Raw genomic sequence first — 20,421 nt, forward strand, 5'->3', positions numbered from 1 at the left:
ACAATCTCCATAAATCTTCCAAGTTGGTCATCAAATTTGGGCTTGGCTTGACGACTTAGAAAAGGAAGTCTAATCACAATGGGCTCCTTCTCCTTGGCCTTGTCTTCATTTTTCTTTGAAAATTCTTATTTTGATGGTTCTCCATCCTTGGAGTTTTGCACAACTTCTTTTTTGTCACTAGCTTCCACAACTTCTTCCTCAACTTGCTTCTCCGGTGCTTCATACCTCATACCACTTCTCAAGTGAATGGCACTAACCGTTTCATGTCTTGGGGGATTACTTTGAGGTGGTAATTGCCCCTTTTGTCTTTGTGAGCTTGAAAATTCTAGTTGAGTCAATTGGGTTTCCAACATTTTGGTGTGGGCTAGGATGTTGTTGATGGTGATTTCCTTTGCTTGACTATTCTTTTGCATTTGAGTGAAAAACTCTTGTTGATTCTTTTGCATTTGAAGGACCGCTTTTTGAACATCAAAAACCTTGGTCATTTTGTTGATTGTATGAAGTTTGATTTTGGTAACCTTGGTTTTGGTTGTAAAAGGGTCTTTGATTTTGGTTTCTCATGGGAGGTGGGGTATATGTTGGTTGAGGGTTTTGAACATTTTGGCTTTTGTATGAGAGATTTGGGTGGAATTTGGTGTTCTCATTGTAATAGTTTGAATAAGGGGTACCACTCTTGTATGCTTGAAATGCATTCACTTGTTCATTTGTTCCCCTACATTCACTTTGGTCATGTCCCAAAGTTCCACAATTCTCACATATCCCACTTGGGATTGATGAAGATGCCATCATGGCATTAACATGTTGCTTTGGTGATTTTGAGGCTTCTTCAAGTCTAGCCATATCTTTTTCGAACTTCAACTTGATGGTATCAATGTGAGCACTAAGTTGAACACCCAATTGAGTAATAGAGTCCACTTCATGCTTTCCTCCTCTAGTAGCCTTGCGAGGTCTACTATATTGTGAATTATGGACCGCCATTTCCTCAATCTTGTTCCAAGTTTGATTGTCGTCAACTTTGGTGAACATTCCATTTGATCCATGTTGAGAATGTTTCTTGAGTCTTCATAAAGACCGTTCCAAAATTGTTGTACCAAGAACCACTCGCTAAGTCCATGATGAGGACATGAGAGACAAATTCCTTGAATCGCTCCCAAGCTTCATACAAGGATTCTTCATCCCTTTGCTTATAGCCCGTAATTTGAGCTCTTAGCATGTTAGTCTTTTCCGGTGGATAGAACTTTTTGTAGAAAGCTAGAGCCAATTTCTTCCAAGAATCAATTCCGAGAGTAGCCTTATCAAGGCCTTTCAACCATCGTTTTGCGGGGCCAATTAGAGAAAAAAGAAATATGACCCATCGAATTTGGTCTTGAGTTACACCGGTTTGAGAAATCGCATCACAATAGTCGCAAAAAGTCTCCATGTGAGAGTGAGGGTCTTCACTAGGCATCCCCCCAAATTGACTTCTTTCGACTAATTGGATAAATGCGGATTTGGCAATAAAATTTCCGGTTAAGTGTTGCGGTGTGGGAGTACCATTGGGTAGGTTCTCCTCGGTTGGTACAGAATGTGATGAAAATTTAGGCATTGTGGGTTGATTTTGTGTTGGGTTCTCCTCACCTTCTCTTGCAAAAGGGTTGATGAACTCAATAGTGTTTGGTTGAATATCTACAACCTCACCAATACCTCTCAAAGTTCTCCTAGCAAGTCTTCTATTGTTTGTCAAAGTCCTTTCAATTTCGTGATCAAAGGGTAACAAGTTACCTTTTGATCTTCTAGACATGCAAAATATCAAACGACTCGAAAATAATTAGAACAAACCTTGAGGAGTTTTACTTCCCCAAGGCAAAGAAAGACACAACTAATAACAATTTAAGAAAATCTAAATCAAGTTAACATCGTCCCCGGAAACGGCGCCATTTTTGGTCGGTACCTCTTGTGAGGGTTTAGTTTTCGGTAGTTGTCGTTAGGAGCACCTAGACCAAAACACAATTTATAACTCCACAAACAACTCTAAAATTAGTAAAGAGGCAAGTAAAGGTCGGATCCCAAGGGACGGGAATTGAGATGAGATTTTCAATTGCAACTAGTGATGTCTAGGGGTGTCACAATTTGGGGTTTGAAGTAGAAGATCACTAAACTAAAATAGCAATAAAAGTAAACAAGCAAGATGATTAAAAAGGGATGTAAACAATTCATAAAAGACACTAGGGTGTCATGGGGTCATATGGGATTCATGGGAATTGATCATACAAACATATTTTCAAATTATAAGAAAGCAATTATTGTTGTGATAGATCGAGTTGGTTTATATCTTACAATCCTAGGAAAGTTTGGGTCCCGAAGCCGAATCGATTAGATTGTACAACACCTACAAGTCGACTTAATCTTCCCTACTCAACTATATGCATGGTCTAATGAGACTCGAGTTATTTTATGTCTTACAAGTCTCATTGAAAAGATAGGTGATGGGTAAAAAATGCAAGGATTCATAGGCTCGCATTTCATCAAACATAACATGTGCGTAAGTTGAGATCACAACAAGAAAGCAAATAAACTATGAAAACATATTAATTTAACCATGAATCATCCCCCATGTTGGTTTCCCCTAATTACCCATTAACCCTATCTAAGGAAACTACTCACTCATTATCATGTTGAACATGCTAGCAAGGTTGTCAATCATACCAACAAAGTAAAACATGATGAATAAATGAAGATAATTAACATTAATTAAAGAGGGATTAAGAGAATTATACCTACTAATGATTCCAATAATAAAGCAAAGGATAATAGAAGTACTTGATGATTGATTGGAAGGTTGTCATTCTCCCAATAATAACCCAAATAATCTTCAATTACCCAAAATAAAAGATGAACAAAAAAGAGATTAAGGAAATGATATTTTGTATTAAAACTTGATTAAATGTTGATTACAAGATTAAAGAGAGATTTTATTGATATAAACTACACTAGAGATTGCTAATAAGAACATGATAATCTAATTAGCCTAATGGGGTATTTATAGTGGGGATTAGGTACATAAATTAAGGTTTACTAAGGGCTTAAATGACGATTAAGTCCTTGAGGAATCGCCGGTCTCAAGGGAGAATCCAGACTCCTTTTTGCCGGTCTTAGAAAAATATGCGCATCCTTCATTTAACATGTAGAAGACGAAATAGCTGTCACACAATCCGAGCGTCCAGAGCACGGGACGGGTGGATTGTCTTCTTGTTGAACGAGCGAATTCGTGGGGTGGACGGGCGGATTGTGGTGGTTCAAGATGGGCGTCCAGCTGAGGAAGACGCTCAGATTGCTCCTTTTGGACGGGCGGATTGTGGGCTATCCGCTCGGATTCTGTTACAGCTTCTTCCTTTCTTCTTTTCTTCCTTTCTTTTCATAAAATCCTTGAGTATTTCCTCGGGGATGCAAGGATCTTTTCTCATCATTGCCCATCTACTATAGTATGTACAAAGGCCTTCTAATCTTGTCTTCTCTTTGATGCTTGGTCATTGAATTCAATCAATTTAGCTTCATTTTGCCATGAAAATGCAAGGTTTGCACTCCTTTCCTACCAAGGGATCAAAACCTCAAAGAATATGCAAAACAAAGGACTAACGACAATAAACGATCCAAATATGCACTAAAAAGCATGGGAACAAGGCTAATTCGGGGGATAATATACTCAAATTATGGTCACATCACCTATTTAACTTTTACTCGATAATGTTTGTTAGATGATTTATATTAAAGTGAATTGATCATATGAGAATTGTGTTGGTTGATATCATTGAAATTGTTGGAAGGGAGAAGTTATATTGTATATGTTGGTTGGATTGGTGATGATGGAGTTACTGTTATTGCATTGGTTATTCAGTTTAATACTGGCAGACATCCCTTCGTGGTAATGTAGATTATTATTGCGGTTATATTGGCAGACGTCATGGTAAGAGCCTTCGGGTGACGTATTTCAGATTTATTATGGCAGACGATATTTATCGTGTTTACTCGAGGCAGGCCTCAGATTGGTCTGCAGGCCATCTGGTGGATATTACTCAACTATATGTTGAGGCAGACATTACCTTTTGGTAATGTAGTGTGTGTTTACTCACCTTCGGGTTGAGGCTGCCCCGGCCAGGGATTGGCGGGATGATTAGTGTGCTAAGTAAAAGGGGAGGAGCACGTTGTTAGGGGGTTGTGCAATGTAAAAGGAAATTGGATTGTTATCGTATGTTTTTGTTGTTAGTATTTATTCATACTCAACCTCGCGGTTGACTGTGTATTCGTGAACACCTGCGGTGAACCATATTTGGGAGCAGATTTGACAGGTACTAAAGATTAGCTGACTTGGGAGCTATGGGATGCGTGAGGACTTGGACGGTGTACCTAGAAGTCTAGGCCACGTAGAATATTTTATCACTTTATTTATTTCCGCTGCAAGTTATATCTTATTTTATATTAAGTTTAGTTGGTTAATTTGTAACAAACGTGTAATCGTTAAAGTTTTAATTAAATTACTTTGGTTTGTTGTACTTTGTTATTCACTACCTCGGGAAACTGAGATGGTAACGCTCTCATTCACTTTGGATGTCTAGCTAAAAGCGCTCGAATAAATAGAGGTGTTACAAAGAGACTCTCTATTTCAGGTATCTCCTGGGTGGTTTTCCAAAATAACGTGTCCATTTTGGATTGCTAATTCCCAAAAGTGAGTTTGACAACTCAAATCGACTCATGTCCATGTAATGAAAAAACTAGAAATCTTAAGCCCTCCCATAACTCGTATGGAGTCTTATAAATGGTGTAGCCAATTGGTAAATTAAATTATCCTATATAGAGTTCAATAGCTCATCATAACTTTATAATTGATCTTACATAAGTAAGTTGTTACTTTTAGTAACAATAGCATAAGGAGAATCAAATTCATAGCATATGGACTTATAATGTTCTAATCTTTATAATTGTCTATTTGATCAATTTAAGTCGATAATATTATGTTTCATGATACAAGTAGTGTATGAAGATAAATTTTAGAACAACCGATTCGATAAATCAAATGACTTGGGTTGCAAACTAAGTCACCAATATCCAAAATATTACCCTTGTTTAAAGGATACAAACAAATTTCCAAGTCGAACAAGGAAATCTAAATAGTTCTAAAATTTCAAAATACAACATGAAAATAAAGACAAAGCAACATAAAGCCAAGCTTCCATAGATCTAGCACCATGGTCGGCTACATCTAGCTTCCCTCAAGATCTTCTAGGCTTGCTTTTCTTTGCTCTTATCCTTGCTAGGATGCCCTAATTACAATAAAAAGGGTAATCATCACAACTTTTATCAAAATACCAAAGTTGAGATCGAAACATAAAAGATAGGGATAGTTATTTACCTACTGGAATAACCTTTCCAACTTTAATATCGCCAAGATATTTTGAACAATTTTTTCTTCCAATGCCCAACACCACTACAATAGTGATACTTGTCCCCAGATGGGGCACTGTACTTGGGCTTGGAGGAACTAGCTTCACAAGTCTTTGCTTTGTTCTTGTAGGGAGTTTTCTTCTTCCCTTATTGCCAGTTTTCTTGAAATTCCCTTTGCTCTTATGATTAACATTGAGCACATCCTTGGTGGTGCTAACACTTAGCCCCATGTCCCTCTCGGCTTGCACAAGCATTTTGTGCAACTCATCAAGGGAAACTTTCTTGTTTTGCATATTAAAATTCACCCTGAATTGAACATATGCCTTAACATTGTTTAAGGAATGAAGAATTCGATCAATGACGAGTTCCTCGGGAATCTCTACCTTATGCATTTTTAAGGTCTCAACATGCTCCATCAACTTGAGCACATGAGGTCTAACTTTTTCGCCCTCCTTAATGTGGAGATCAAAGAATGAGAATGCCGCTTCATATTGTATGATCCTCGGAGCTCGTGAAAACATGGTCACAAGTTTCGTATAGATCTCATGAGCGGTGCTAATCTTTATAGCACTTCTTTGGAGTTCGGCCTCCATTGAAAAGATCAACACATTTTTGATCGCGGCGGACTCCTTTTGGTAAACCTCACAGGCTTTCCTAATGGCGGTGGTAGACCTAGCATTAGGTTCGGCGGGAGAGGCCTTGGTAAGGTAACGAAGCTTGTCGTCACCCTCCGCGACCAAGCGAAGTTGCGCGTCCCAATCGGCGAAATTGGACCCATTCTTTTCTATCTTACAACGATCCATGAAGGATCGGAGCCATGAAACATTGGTAAGAGTGTTGGAGCTAGTGGTCGCGGATGAAATTTGAGTTGCCATTGCAATTGTGAAAACAGTTTTGACTACAAAATAGGAAGTGAAGGAATTAATAAACATCTATCGTTTTAATAATACTTGTAAACATTTTGAACAAGTTTTAAGCATTTATATAGTGACCTCTACCCAACTATTATAAATGATCCCGAGATCCAAATTCATATCAATTCGGGCACGGTGAGCCGATTCATCCCTTATCAATATAACTCGGTGGATTAACTCTTAATCGATTCTAGTTCTAGAACTCTCGGTCGATAAAATTACATTAATATTTATCTTTAGCCCGGAACACATGCGACTACGGTCACGAATACTTCCATTGAGTTCAATCTAAATCTCGATGTAATAACCTCTTATTACCCACTTACCCAACGTAACAAGTTTAGCACCCCGGTGAGCCGAGCCTACTTCCTCATGAAATTGGGACTCATGGTTTCTACTATTTGGTAAGGCTAATTTACAATTATTATTAAGTGAGAGGTCTTGTCAATTTATTATCTATCATGTTTTAAGTGAACTAAAGCGATGAACTACGATAATTATAATTTACACGGTCGATGACTCGATATGATATGCATGTGTTGTTATGGCGATTTGGCAATGCATGCAACATATTAAAATAAATGCAAAGCAATATTAAATTTTTAGTACGGCCTTCCTAAAACAGAAAATCACATAATCTATTACATATTCGGAAACCCTCCTTTGGTCCCTTGAATCTTCAAGTGGCACGCCTCCCAAGAACACCGTCTTTGTCAGAACGCCTTCCTGAATGGCACCGTCTTGAAGAAGCTCCATAATTACAAATAATAATAAAAATACAAAGCTATTCCTATTATACATTTTTAATATGGAAAAACTAGTAAAAATAAAAGTGATACGAGAACACATTAAATTACAACCGAATCAATATTCCCTTTTATTACGGGCAATATCGATTAAAACTAAGGCCATACTAAGATAAAATTACATAATTCAAAATTATATAAATAAAAGACATTCAACAATTGAAATATGCAGCATTATAATATGTATTTATCATGCCAAATCATGTGCCAAATCGCCTTATTTAACTTATATCAATTACATAACCCGGTTTTATGGAAATGCGTGATAATAACTTCTTAAAATCACAAATTGACACTTAAATCACATTTAAGCTCAAGTTAATTATCCTAACACTATTAGGACTCAAAAATTAGTCATCACTCAATTTTTGACAATAATTCAACTTGATTTAATTTTATGCTCATATTTTGACCTTAAAATCATAACATTTATGAAATAAATCCTAATTAAATTACAATAGTTTCAAATTTCAAATTTTAAATTTTTGAAAATTCTGGAATAATTCCATGACACTCATAATGTCAAAAATCATGGTTAAAATTTTCGAATTAATTTCGAGAAAATATAGTTGCAATTTATCTGTTTTATCTCATAAAACATCTAAAGTATCCAAAATTAATCCACTAAATTTTACAACTTTAGATCTGATAAGTGGAATATTTATGCAACCTAAAATAATTTTCTCATGCCATGCAATTCGTTTTAGCTATTTATGCTAAAATAGCCACTATTTATGCCATTACACTAAAAATTCATAAATCATGCAAAATGAAATAATTTCATCTCAAAATTTACATACAGCGTGTAAATCATGTATCTGACAACATATTAAAATCTCATGCCCTGGTTCGAAGTTTAACTATATTTAACCAATTTACCTCTTTTAATCCATTTTTATTTCATAAAAATCATAAATCATGAAATATTAATCAAATTAATACGAGATTTTACACACAACTTGTAAACTATGCATGTGAGGTCATATAAAATTTTTAAGGTCAGAGAGTAAGTTTAACCATTTTTAGTCATTTAACCTCCATTTATGCCATTTTATCACATAAAAATCATAAATCATGAAATATTAATCACATTAATATGATATTTTATATGCAATACATAAAATATTCATGTGAGGTCATACTAAAATATCACGGCCATTAGTGAAGGTTAACTTATTTTAGTGAATAAAAGTTCATTTTACTCATAAAAATGTGATAAAAGCACTAAAAATCGTTAAAATGAGCAATAAATTTCCATAAATCATAAAAATGATCTAAAAACATTTTAGGACCATATTATATAACATGCATCATTATTTCATGATTTACTCTTATAAATCATAGTTTTATATGTTAACATTTTAACTCGGAAAAAAAATAATTGATTATGCATGCAACATCCTATGCTCTGATACCACTTGTTAGGTCATATACTTATTATTAGACTCCTCTAATAGTGAACTAATTAATTTCTTAATTATTTTTTCTTTAGATCTAGTGCATGCATAACAAAATAAGAGATTTATAGGAAAAACAATGTCCCTTACATTGTATATGGGTTCGAAATTATGGGCACAAATAAGGTTACCTTCCTTATTTGCTCTTGAACTTAAAATGTTGGATGATCCTCCAAAAATCCCAATAAGAGATTCTTGCACCCAAGACTTATCCCTTAAAAATAATAAACTAATTAACTAGATTAGTGTATTATTGTTCCTTAAAATGTATTCTAATATTGTTATTATTACTACACTAGTAACCTTATTTTGATATTAGAATTGATGAACAATTAATTGTATTTCTAAATATTTGTTTAGAGAAAATTAGAGAGAATAAGGAGCAAAGCTTTTGCATGTAGATGTGAATGAATAAAAATGAGAACCAAAATGCTCATATAGAGGAGCATGGAGCCGGGTACGAAGATGCCAAGAGGAGCATCTTGCCTTTTGCTTTTTGTCTTCACAAGACATAGATGTGTAAGACAATTTAGAGTAGGTGTAAGGCTAGTAAGAAAATAGCTATGATAATGTGCATTTTTTCTCATAAAATAATATCATCCTCACACCACTACTACTCCCTCCATTCGGTCCATATCACATAAAATGGACTACCATTTTATTTTGTCAATTTGTCATTTGTCATTTGTCAAACAATATGTCACATGTAGTATGTTACATGTTATTAATTAATTTAATTCATATTTATCACATTAATATCATTTTATAAATTAATTAAATTACATACAATATATTGACTAGTGAAACTTGATCACATAAATAAAATGGGTCATTTAATTATAATTCACAACATCTTGTAATTATAATCAACTATTCATTCTTATCTCAATTGTTTCACAAACAATAAATAATTTTAGTAATAAAGCATTTTTATTACTAAAATAAATCTTATTTAATCCCATTACAATAAGATATCAATATTCTCTCTCACAAGTGAATTGTTCAATTTTAGGAATTGATTAACTTGTATCATCATACAATTAATCAATTTGTCCATTAACGGAATTGTCCTTTAGGTGTGACCTTAAGGAATCAACTGACCACCACCGTCAAACAACAGTAATGTCAAACTCTAGTTAGCCAATTATTATCGATTAATGATGATAAGTTGACTATATAATGAATCATCCTTTACGTATTATTAATATGAGATTTAAACATGATATCGCACTATTGTTGAGGACACATACTCCAACAGGGCCACATGCCGGTCTTCAGGCGCGAGCCGCCTACCGGTCCACAGTCACGAGCCACCTGCACGTTAAGCCAATCTGTGGACATGCAGCGGTCTTTTGAAAGCCACGCTCGGCGGCATAAAAATGCATTCGACCGGATCATTTTAGATCGGTCGGTTTCGTCTCGGCAAGGGTCTTGAAACGATGCAAGAGATGTTCGGAGTCGCCACCAAGCATTTTTGGGATGCTTGGAACCCGTTCGAATCCACTTTATACCTAGGTCAACCAAGGCAAAAAGCGGTGTTTGACATAGGTTTTAAAGATAAGGAGTCGTCTCTGTTTAGCATCCTATCTCTAAAATGACTCTCGTACGCCCTGGATAAGGTCGTCCACTATCCAAAGTTTCTGAGTAATAGGTGATGGTACGTATTGGGAAGGCCTTTAATCGGACACCCAATCCCGCCCGCGGTAGCAGCCTCTACTGATCGATCTTGGTTGGTTAAATGCAAAAGTTGATAAAACGGGTAAATGCATGAATGCGCATCCACAAGTTTGAACCTAACATGTAAGCTTTCTATGTCGGTTTGTTTATCCAAATATCAAGTAATTGATGTCAAGTTTGATTTAATGTTGATTTGCATGCAAGACGGAAATTCATCATCCATTTACCGAGTTAGGTTTATGGTGCATTACGTGATCCATTTGTCTTAGTTAGGCGTTTTGCGAATACAATATAAAAGAGGTATATTTGTCATCTGATTCATCCTGTATTCGGGTTAACCGAAGTCGGGATCATCTTAGACAAGTAATGGAAAGGAATTAGGGTCTGCATCTGGCAGCCTATTGAGGCGCGAGCTGTCAGGCGATGCAAACAGGCATGTCCTGGTTTTAAAATTGGAAAACAGTTGGCCTGGGTAGGTGCGAGTCAGCAGACTGTTTAAGGGACGTCTTCTGACTGTCAAAATGTTTGTAAAATGGTTTGAAAAGAGGGTGTTTGAACCCGTCTTGGTTTGAAACGGTTGTTTGGACCGCTTTTGTGTTAATATGAGGAACGGGACTTGAATAATCATCATTGTATTGACAATATTCGATATCGGGTTCGATTTTGCAAGCTTGACATGAATAGTTTTTGAAAAATGATTATGAACTCTTTGTTTTAAGTTCATTTGTTTGTAATTAGTCAATGTTTATCATCGTACTCGGGTTTAAAACCGACATGGTATGTGGAACCAAGGATGACTTTGTGTTTATGACTAATATGCTTGTTTTAAAATGTAAAGAAATGAAATAAAAGGTTTTAAAATACCTTTTAAAATGTGATTAACCAAATATTATCACCGAAACACGGATTAAACCATCATGGTATTAGGAACCAAGGGTGAAAATGTTTTATGGTTAAAAGTTTATCATGAAAATGCTTTGAAATATTTGAAATGGTAAAAACCGATTACAAATAAGAAATGAAATAAAAAGGAAAGATGAGACCAAACATGGCTGGATTAAGGCCTGAGAGGGGGTTGAGGCACGAGCCCTCCTGCTATACAAGCAGCCCTTGTTACTGGCCAAAATCCGGTTTTGGCTCATCTAACCTATATTTGAATTATGTTATGCATGTTTTAACATGTTATAGTCAAAAACAGATGAAAGACATGATAGAAGAGGATTTTTACACCCTCATACTTACATGCTAGGCTTGAGACGAGAAATCGACGAAAGTGTATCAACTTGTTTGGTCGGAAAAATCGGTTTGAAAACCGTTTTAGCAATGGAAAAGAGTGTTTTGTTTAGCATAGTGAATGTGTAGTGGTCGAGATGGTCGGTCAATGCATGATGATGGTACCAAACAATGTGTAAGGCTTGTATTTTCGATCGGTAGGTCGAAAACCCGTGTCGGTTTGTGACTTGAGAAGTCGAGTCTAGAATTTTAAGGGAGAGATGAGGGGGAGGACACTCGCGTAAGGATTATGATGTGTGAAGGTGGGTATTTATAGAGAAATGGGTGGTTGTGTGCGTTTTGAGCGATGTGGCCGCATGGGCTACTCGAAGAGGCGCGAGCCATTTCGCGGGTCTTCGAGTTGTCTTGTCACTATCACGCAATTGAAATCATGATTTGTTCTATCCTATATTTTGGATGACATGATTTTTACTTGACCATGATGCATTCCGGGAATACTTAGCATGGAAGTTTTGAAAAGTTTTGTTTTTTGTGTTTGACTCGGTTTGACTCGTTGTTGGAGTCTGGATTTGAATTTTTGAGTCGGTTTTTGGTCTGGTGTCGGTTTTGACTCTAGTTATTGTCATTGCGACCCCGTTGTCATGCATTAAACACTCCAGGTACTTTTGAAAGATTTTGAAATGTTTTATTTTCAAAATCGTTTTAAGTTCTCCGACGTATAGTTATACAAAACTGTCAATCAAACGCTGCGATTCCTAAGCATGTTGTAGGCCGATAATCATCGGGTGTATGTTGGAGACTCGACAGATATTGGGTATCTACAGAGTCCCCACTTTAACTGAGGCTTTGACAGGGCGAAAGTCAAAGCATAGCCCCAGGTAAATAAAAGATTACAACCTGGAGACCGAAACGACGTCGAGGCTGCTCGAAAGGGTTCGGGCCAAGGACCTGCCATCGGGAAGGGCGACGCCAAGGCGACTGATGTGACCATAATTAGAGCACATTTAGTCCCCGAATTAGCCTTGTTCTAATGCTTTTTAGTGCATATTTGGGTCATTTATTTTCGTTAGTTCTTTGTTTTGCATATTCTTTGAGGTTTTGATCCCTTGGTAGGAAAGGAGTGCAAACCTTGCATTTTCATGGCAAAATAAGGCTCAATTGATTGAATTCAATGATCAAGTATCAAGGAGAGACAAGATTAGAAGGCCTTTGTACATACTATAGTAGATACGCAATGATGAGAAAAGATCCTTGCATCCCCGAGGAAATCCCCAATGATTATATAAAGAAAAAGGAAGAAAATAAAAAGAAACGAGACTGCACAGCAATCCGTGCGTCTTCCCCAGAAGACGCCCGTCTCCACCACCACAATCCGTGCGTCTTCTCCCCAAGACGCCCGGGCAAAAGACCCAGAAGACACCCGTCTTCACTCCAAGACGCCCGGGCAGAGACCACCAAATCCGCCCGTCCCGTGCTAAAGACGCCCGGATTCTCAGGCAGACCCATTTCGTCTTCTTCAAGCTTCAAGGAAGGATGCACATCTTTTTCTAGAGACCGGAGTCTCCCTAGAGACCGAAGTCTTTCCAAAAAGACCGGCGTTTCCTTAAGTAGGGACTTAATCGTCATTTAAGCCCTTAGTTAACCCTAATTCATCCACCTAATCCCCACTATAAATACCCCATTAGTCTAATTAGAAGAGCATGTTCTTCTTTGCAATCTTTAGTGTAGTTAATATCAATCAAATCTCTCTTTAATCTTGTAATCAACAATTAATCAAGTTTTAATACAAGTTTTATTTCCTTAATCTTTCTCTTGTTCATCCTTTATTTTGGGTAATTGAAGATTATTTGGGTTATTATTGGGAGATTGACAACCTCTCAATCAAGCATCAAGTACTTCTTTTATTCTTTGCTTTATTATTGGAATCATTAGTAGGTATAATTCTCTTAATCCCTCTTTAATTATTGTTAATCACTTTCATTTATTCATCATGTTTCACTTTGTTGGTATGATTGACAACCTTGCTAGCATGTCCAACATGATAATGAGTGAGTAGTTCCTTAGCTAGGGTTAATGGGTAATTAGGAGAAACCAACATGGGGAATGATTCATGCTTAAAGTAATATGCTTTCATAGTTTATTTGCTTGCTTGTTGTGATCTCAACTCATGCACATGTTATGTTTGATGAAATGTGAGCCTATGAATCCTTGCATTTTTTACCCATCACCTATCTTTTCAATGAGACTTGTAAGATATAAACCAACTCGAGTCTCTTTAGACCATGCATGTTGTTGAGTAGGGAAGACTAAGTCGACTTGTAGGTGTTGTACAATCTAATCCATTCGGCTCCGGGACCGAAACTTTCCTAGGATTGTAAGATATAAACCAACTCGATCCATCACAACAATAATTGCTTGCTTATAATTTGAGAACATGTTCGTATGATCAATTCCCATGAATCCCCTATGACCCCATGACACCCTAGTGCTTTTTATCAATTTTTTACATCCCTTTTAATTCATATTGCTTGTTTACTTTCATTGCTACTTAGTTTAGTGATCTTCTACATCAAACCTCAATTGTGACACCCTTAAGACACCACTAGTTGCAATAGAAATCTCATCTCAATTCCCGTCCCTTGGGATCCGACCTTTACTTGCCTCTTTACTAATTGTAGAGTTGTTTGTGAAGTTATAAATTGTGTTTTGGTCTACGTGCTCCTAACGACAAGTAACCGAAATATTTAGTAAAAATATCCCGATCAGCGACTCTGGGATACGTGTCAAGGACTTGTCATCAGGAATAGTTTAGAGTCTGTCGACTGTCTATGTGGGTCGTTTAATGTCTGTTAGACTACGTACGAAGGCTCGCCAGCCTTAAGAAGGAGTCATACCTGAGGCATCTTCGGGATATGTCCTTGGGTTGTTTCTTGTTTGCGGGCAAAGGCTCGCCAGCTGTGCTGCGGATATGATTGGGCTTGCCAGCCGCGTTGCGGATATGAGGGGGCTTGCTAGCCGCGTTGCGGATATGATGGGGCTCACCAGCCGCGTTGAGGTTGCATTGTGAGGCTCGCCAGCCATGTTAGATGTGCATTGTGATGCTCGCCAGCCATGCTGAAGTTGCGTTGTAAGGCACGCCAGCCATACTGAAGGTGCGTTGTGAGGCTCGCCAGGCATACTGAAGGTGCGTTGTGAGGCTGGCCAGCCATACTGAAGGTGCATTGTGAGGCTCGCCAGCCATACTGAATGTGATGCGTTTTGAGGCTCGCCAGCCATATTGAATGCGATTGACTATGGGAAATAGCCGTGTTGGACGGGCCTATTTTGAGAAGTTGTTGAGTTAGCGGGTTCCGTGAGGAGGTTTCCGATATCCTGTTGGGGAATTTCGGTGTTTATATTGGATGTTTGTGGCGCCGAAAAGGGATAGGCTTGTGAGCCTGGCTCCCGTGGTCGGCGGTGATTTTGGATTTTGGAGAGGGGCAACGACTTTTATTGCCGTTTTGTTGGAATTTGTCGAAATAGCGGATGTGAATTCCGCCCTCCAATGTTTGTTTGGGGAGATAACGGTTTTAGTTTCGTCTTCTCGTGATTTGAAATTTGTGAGGGGTAGTGAAGTTGACTATCCGTTTTTTTAAGGTGTGACGGTTTTTAGTGCCGTTTTGTTTTGAATTTGGATTGTGGAAACAACGAATTTGAATTTTCGCTACTTCATTTTTGTGATTTGAGAATGACGGTTTTTAATTCCGTCGTCGAAAATTTTGGGAAAATAGCAAATATGAATTTCACCATTTTGTTTTTGTATTTGAGAAATGATGGTTTTTAATTCCGTTGTTGAAAAAATTTGTGAAAATAGCGAATTTGAATTTCACTATTTTGTTTTTGAGAGATGATGATTTTTAATTCCGTCGTTGAAAATATAGAACTTTGTGTGGGAATTCGGCCAAAGCCCAAAATTCCGCTGAACAAAGCAGGGAACGCGTGATTGAGGCGCGAGCCCTTTTGCGTGGGAACAGGGCTCCCCCTTTTCTGTAAAAAGACGCGAGAGCAGGTTGCTCTCATTAAACTTCGTCTTCCTCGACACACCACCACAAAAATACGAAAAATCGCCATTTTCGACTTTGTTGCTTGCTTGATTTCGTGCCATTGCCTTTATGTCAAGTCAAGGCATGTAAATCCTCTTCAATCCATTTGAATTTGTTTGTCTTTTTGTTAATCGAATTACAGCAAAACCCTAACCCTTCGAAAATCGATTTGGGTGTTTTTGTTTTACCCACTTTGAGTTAAATTGATGATTGTATTAGGTTAGAAACCTGTTTAGGAGTATAGGGGTGCTTTTAGTTTGCATTTTGGTCCCCGTTCCCGCTCCCTAGGCTCGAAAAACGTGAATGAGACGGGAAACCGTCTTATTTCACAATGCCGTGTTTGTTTGCTTGAGTTGTGTTCCCTAATAGGTTGCATTGTGGTCGAGGAAGACCGTCTTTGCTATATTGAACCTTCGTTGGGCATTGTGGGCAAAATTTGAATTTTTGCCTTTTTGAGACGGTCTTATGTTTGACGAAATAAGCTTTTGTTTGAGCTCAAATTGAGCCATTTTGTCTTGAAATGGACCTTAACGGTAGTTTAGGTCACTTTGAGACGTGATTAAATCACGTTGTTTTGTTGTGGTCGTATTTTGAATTTTTTGACCTGTTTGTGCCTGAATTGGCGTAAGATTGCCTTTTTCGAGCTCTGAAAAATACCCAGGTGTGTCGGGAATTTTTGTTGTTTATTTTGCGGGCCTTGTGTGGGCCTTGAGGTGTTGGGTGGTTTTTGAAATTTGTGTTGTTGTTTTGACTCGTCTTTTTCTTGAAAAGAAGGGCGAGTCGTTTTTTTTGTGATTTTTGTGAAGTGTTTTTGTTGGATGGATTTGGGCGGGTTTGCCCTTGTTTTATTTTGCATTTGCAGGTTTTTTTTGTTTTTTTAGATTTGTCTGTTTTGTGCCGTCGTAATGCCGAAATTTCGGCTGACGTATTTTGTTTTGTCTTGATTGCAAGGGAGTGTTCTACGCCCACTGGGTCCGTTGCTGAGGCTTTCGAGGTCTTAATTGGGACCGGGCCGGTTAGTACTCCGGCGAGTGCGCTCGAGACGGTGGTAGAGGATGCTTCTGAGGAGGAGCCCATTGAGGAGTCTGTTAGAGCCGAGAGAGCTGCGGGGGCTTGTCAGGAGGCCGTTGTTGGGGCCGTTGGTGCTGAGGGAGCCACGGGGGCTCAGGAGGAGCCCGTTGTTGAGGCTGTTGGCGCTGTGAGGGCTCAGACGGAGTCTGAGGCCAGTATATCTGGGAGGAGGGTTTGTACTAGGAGGAGGGGTCCTCGGCCCTCTAGACGGGGGCTTTAGAACGTTGTGAGGGTCATTGAGAGGCCTCCTCCTCGTCACGTGGTGTCCTGCGAGGGGAATTAACGGAGAGTGGAGACAGATGCGGATGACCTCTTCGTCGAGAACTGAGATGTTAGACGGGTTACAGCCCCGCGAGGGTGGAACCTGGAGACAGCGCCTACTTGAGCCGAGGGCTTTGACGGTAGCCAGTTGTTGTTGCGGCTAGACACTCACATCTCTTACCGTGCACACGAGGGCTTGGTGAGTCTGTTGCCTTGTTTTATTTTTTGCTGTTTTCTTCAGACCTCGCGAGGTGTTCTGATGCTGTTTGTTTCCCAATTTCAGGAGATTGCTACCATGAGGACTTTCTCAGGCTTCTCGACTAGCATGGGTTTCTACGACGTTCTCCGGGCTGGTACAAGCGTGCTGATAGAGAGGTCGACCATGGGGCCGTTGGTGGCTACCTGGCGCGAGATTCACAGGACTTCGATTAAGTCGAACATGTGTCTGATTCGCCCCATGTTGGACCATTACTGGGACACGACGTCATCGTTCCATATGGAGTTCGGGGAGGTCGGTGTCACCTTGGAGGACTTTTCCATGATATCAGGCTTTCCCCGTGGCGAGACGCCTGTTGAGTTCCCGTAGACGCCGAAGAGAGTGTCTTCTGCTGTGGTCACAGGTTTGATCGACAATGTTTTGCCTGCATCGACTAACATCACTTATTTCCTGATCCTAAACTCCTATGTGAGGGACCACTTTAGGGGGAGAGTGGCTGGCTTTATTCCGGGGCCGTTGGCGAGTCCAGAGGCTGAGGCGCAGGAGGCGCGATTGTGGTTGTGTTACTTCCTGGGTACCACGTACTTTGGTGACAAGGGTTAGCGCTTGTCGAACAAGGTACTTCCTCTGCTTGGTGACCATGACGCCATGGGTCAGTACGACTGGGTGACACCGGCTTTGGTGAGTTTTACCCATTACTTGCGCGCGGCGGTTTATCCCGAGGTGATGGGGGATGGGAGTTATCCCGCTTTGGTTGGTCCCGGCCTCATCTTGGAGGTACGACCATTTTGTGTTGTTTTTGTTTTTGTTTTTGTTTTTGATTTTCATTTTTGAAATTATTTTTGATTGATTTTTGAGTTTTGGCAATTTCGAAAAACTGGTTGATTTGTGGTTGCTGTGTTTTGTTACAGGCTTGGTTGTTTGCTTACTTCGTCCCCCTGCTCCCGAAGACGATGGGTGTCGTGCCTTCGGTTTAACCAGCCGTGAGGGGTTGGACGGTGGTACGGAAGAAGTTGACCAAGTCGACTTATGAGGACTGCAGGCATCGGGTGAACACCCTCCGGGTTGGTGACGTAAGTCGTTGCTTCTTATCTCTTTTGTTTTGTAGAAAAGGATAGAGATATGATGACTATAAAGCTTAGAAAGCCCAGTTAGTTGATTAGCTTTGCCTTGAGTGCAGTTTGTCGGGTGGCCTTGGGAGCACTACACAGGCGTACCGGCTGCTGTTAGGGAGCGTATGCGACCTCGCAGTTGTCAGCGCTTGTACCTCGAGACAGCAATCGAGCCGGTTTGGTACCTGGGCGAGCGTTTAGCTCGTCAGTGTTTTAGTGAGACCTTTGTGGTGCCAGTTGATTCGCGTAGGTTGTTGTTCTAGGAGTCGACACCCAACGAGGTTAAGGAACACCTTCACGGCCGTGGTGGTGAGGAGCTTCTGCTACGAGAGGCTGACTACGACACCTTCTGCTTGTCGAGGCTTGCATGGTATCCGATTGAGGTATGTTTTCCTCTGTTCTTCGTTTTCATTGCCTCTTTTTGCGCTTTGGTGGAAGGGTATGTTACCTTCGACGCGGATTCCTGTTGTAGGGTGTCGACGCGTTCATGAGGACCTAGCCCCCAGCTTTCCCGACACAGTCCACTTTCCAGGGGCCAGGTGGTGAGGAGCTACAGCTGCGTCTGCCAGAGCCTGCGGCTGCTGAGGTGACCGACACTGACATAGAGTGGAGGTTGATAGTTTTAAGGGTGAGTTTTTTTTATTTGAGCCCTCCTTTTTGTTTGTATTTTGCCTTGCGTTTTTTGTTGTTGTATTGAAGGACTTTTCTGGTTGTAGGTGTCGACCGTTAGTCATCAGGCTTTGTGGCGAATGGCTAATCGGTGAAGGGCGCTTGCTGGTGACCTGGCTACGAGGGAGTCTCGGCTTGCACAAGTGCTTTTTATTAGTTGTTTTGAGTGTTTTTGTGTTGCATTTCACGTTTTAGATTTTAGCGACCTGTATTGTGTTTTGCAGGGTACTGCGAATTCGGCGGAGCTTGCTCGGGTCCGTGCTGAGTTGGATGCAACGAGGTCGACAATCCAGGCACATGAGCTGGGGATCATCAGTCGGGACTAGGAGCTGAGGCGTCGCGAGGACGGGTTGCGGAGCCGAGATGCGGAGATTGCCTCTCTCAGGGCTCAAGTGACTGTGGCGGAAGAGATTTGCGTCACGATCGAGTACGAGACATTGGAGAGCTCTCTTAAGAGGGGCCCGAGACGGAGGTGGTGTCTGCTTTGCCCGCGACTCCTTGTGAGACCGAGACTGGTCCACCGGGAGGCGTTGAGTAGTTGTAGTTGTTTGCCCGTGTTTTGGACTTTTGTACATTTTGCGTGAGGCGGTTTGTATATATGTGTTTTTGGTTTGTAGTTTATTTGCGTTTTGGCTTTTTTTGTGTTGTGTTAGCGGCTGATTCGCCTTTGCTTTGCATTTGTTCCTGCATCATTAGTGTAGAAAACAGGCAACAGGTAGCACGTATGCACACACACGTAAACACGTAAAAGCATTTGATGAAGACAAATATAACCATGATGACTCGAAGTTAATATCGAAATCGAAAAGAAATTTTGAAAAATCCGCGACCAGTCGTCACGTTTGGATTTTTCAAAAGAAAATGATTTAAAATTTTGAGCAATTAACTCGTGTTTGAATTAAATTGCATCTAACTTTGCTAAAAATTGATTTGTAACTCGAAAAACTAAAACTCAAACCGTCACGGATGAATCTTAAAAAAGATTTTTGCGAGTGTTTTTGATTTGATGTTTGTGAGATCAAGGCTCGGATTTGCAAGAGCTTAAATTTTTTGAAGAAAATAGACGTCTAGTTATCAATTGTCGATTTTTGTGGGAAAATGCGAAGAAGCGAAAAATTTTCAGAATTTCGACTGACGTGGAAACGATCCGTCGCGGATCGGGACGACTAGCCCTTCCCCCTAAAAAAAAGAGAGAAAAACCCGTTTGTTTAAAGCTGCATCATGGAAACCGTGCCGGATTTCGTAAAACGCAAAAAAAAGGAAATGTGAGTGTGAGAAAACACAAAAATTCCCGGATAGGCCCGAAGAGGCGCGAGCCTTAAGGAGAGAGAATCTAGGTGTCAGAAAGAAACAAAACTTGATAGGGACAAATCAAGGTGAGGATCTTGAGGACTAGCCCAAAGAGGCGCGAGGCCAAGGGCGATGGAAGTGAGCTTCCCCTTTTTTTCGGAAAAAAACGCTGATTGTTTTGTATGAATAGGGACGTTTGTGCTTCATTGTTTCG

The 20,421-nt window shown here is 39.7% G+C and overlaps 1 non-coding gene across 1 annotated transcript; it reads left to right on the forward strand.

Moving 5' to 3' along the window:
• Positions 1 to 1,107: 1,107 nt before the first annotated feature.
• On the forward strand, positions 1,108 to 1,213 carry LOC141634614 (small nucleolar RNA R71). The gene has a single exon (XR_012539341.1). It is a non-coding gene; the product is annotated as a small nucleolar RNA R71 (small nucleolar RNA).
• Positions 1,214 to 20,421: the final 19,208 nt, after the last annotated feature.

Source organism: Silene latifolia, chromosome Y (genome assembly GCF_048544455.1).
Source record: "Silene latifolia isolate original U9 population chromosome Y, ASM4854445v1, whole genome shotgun sequence".
NCBI lineage: Eukaryota > Viridiplantae > Streptophyta > Magnoliopsida > Caryophyllales > Caryophyllaceae > Silene > Silene latifolia.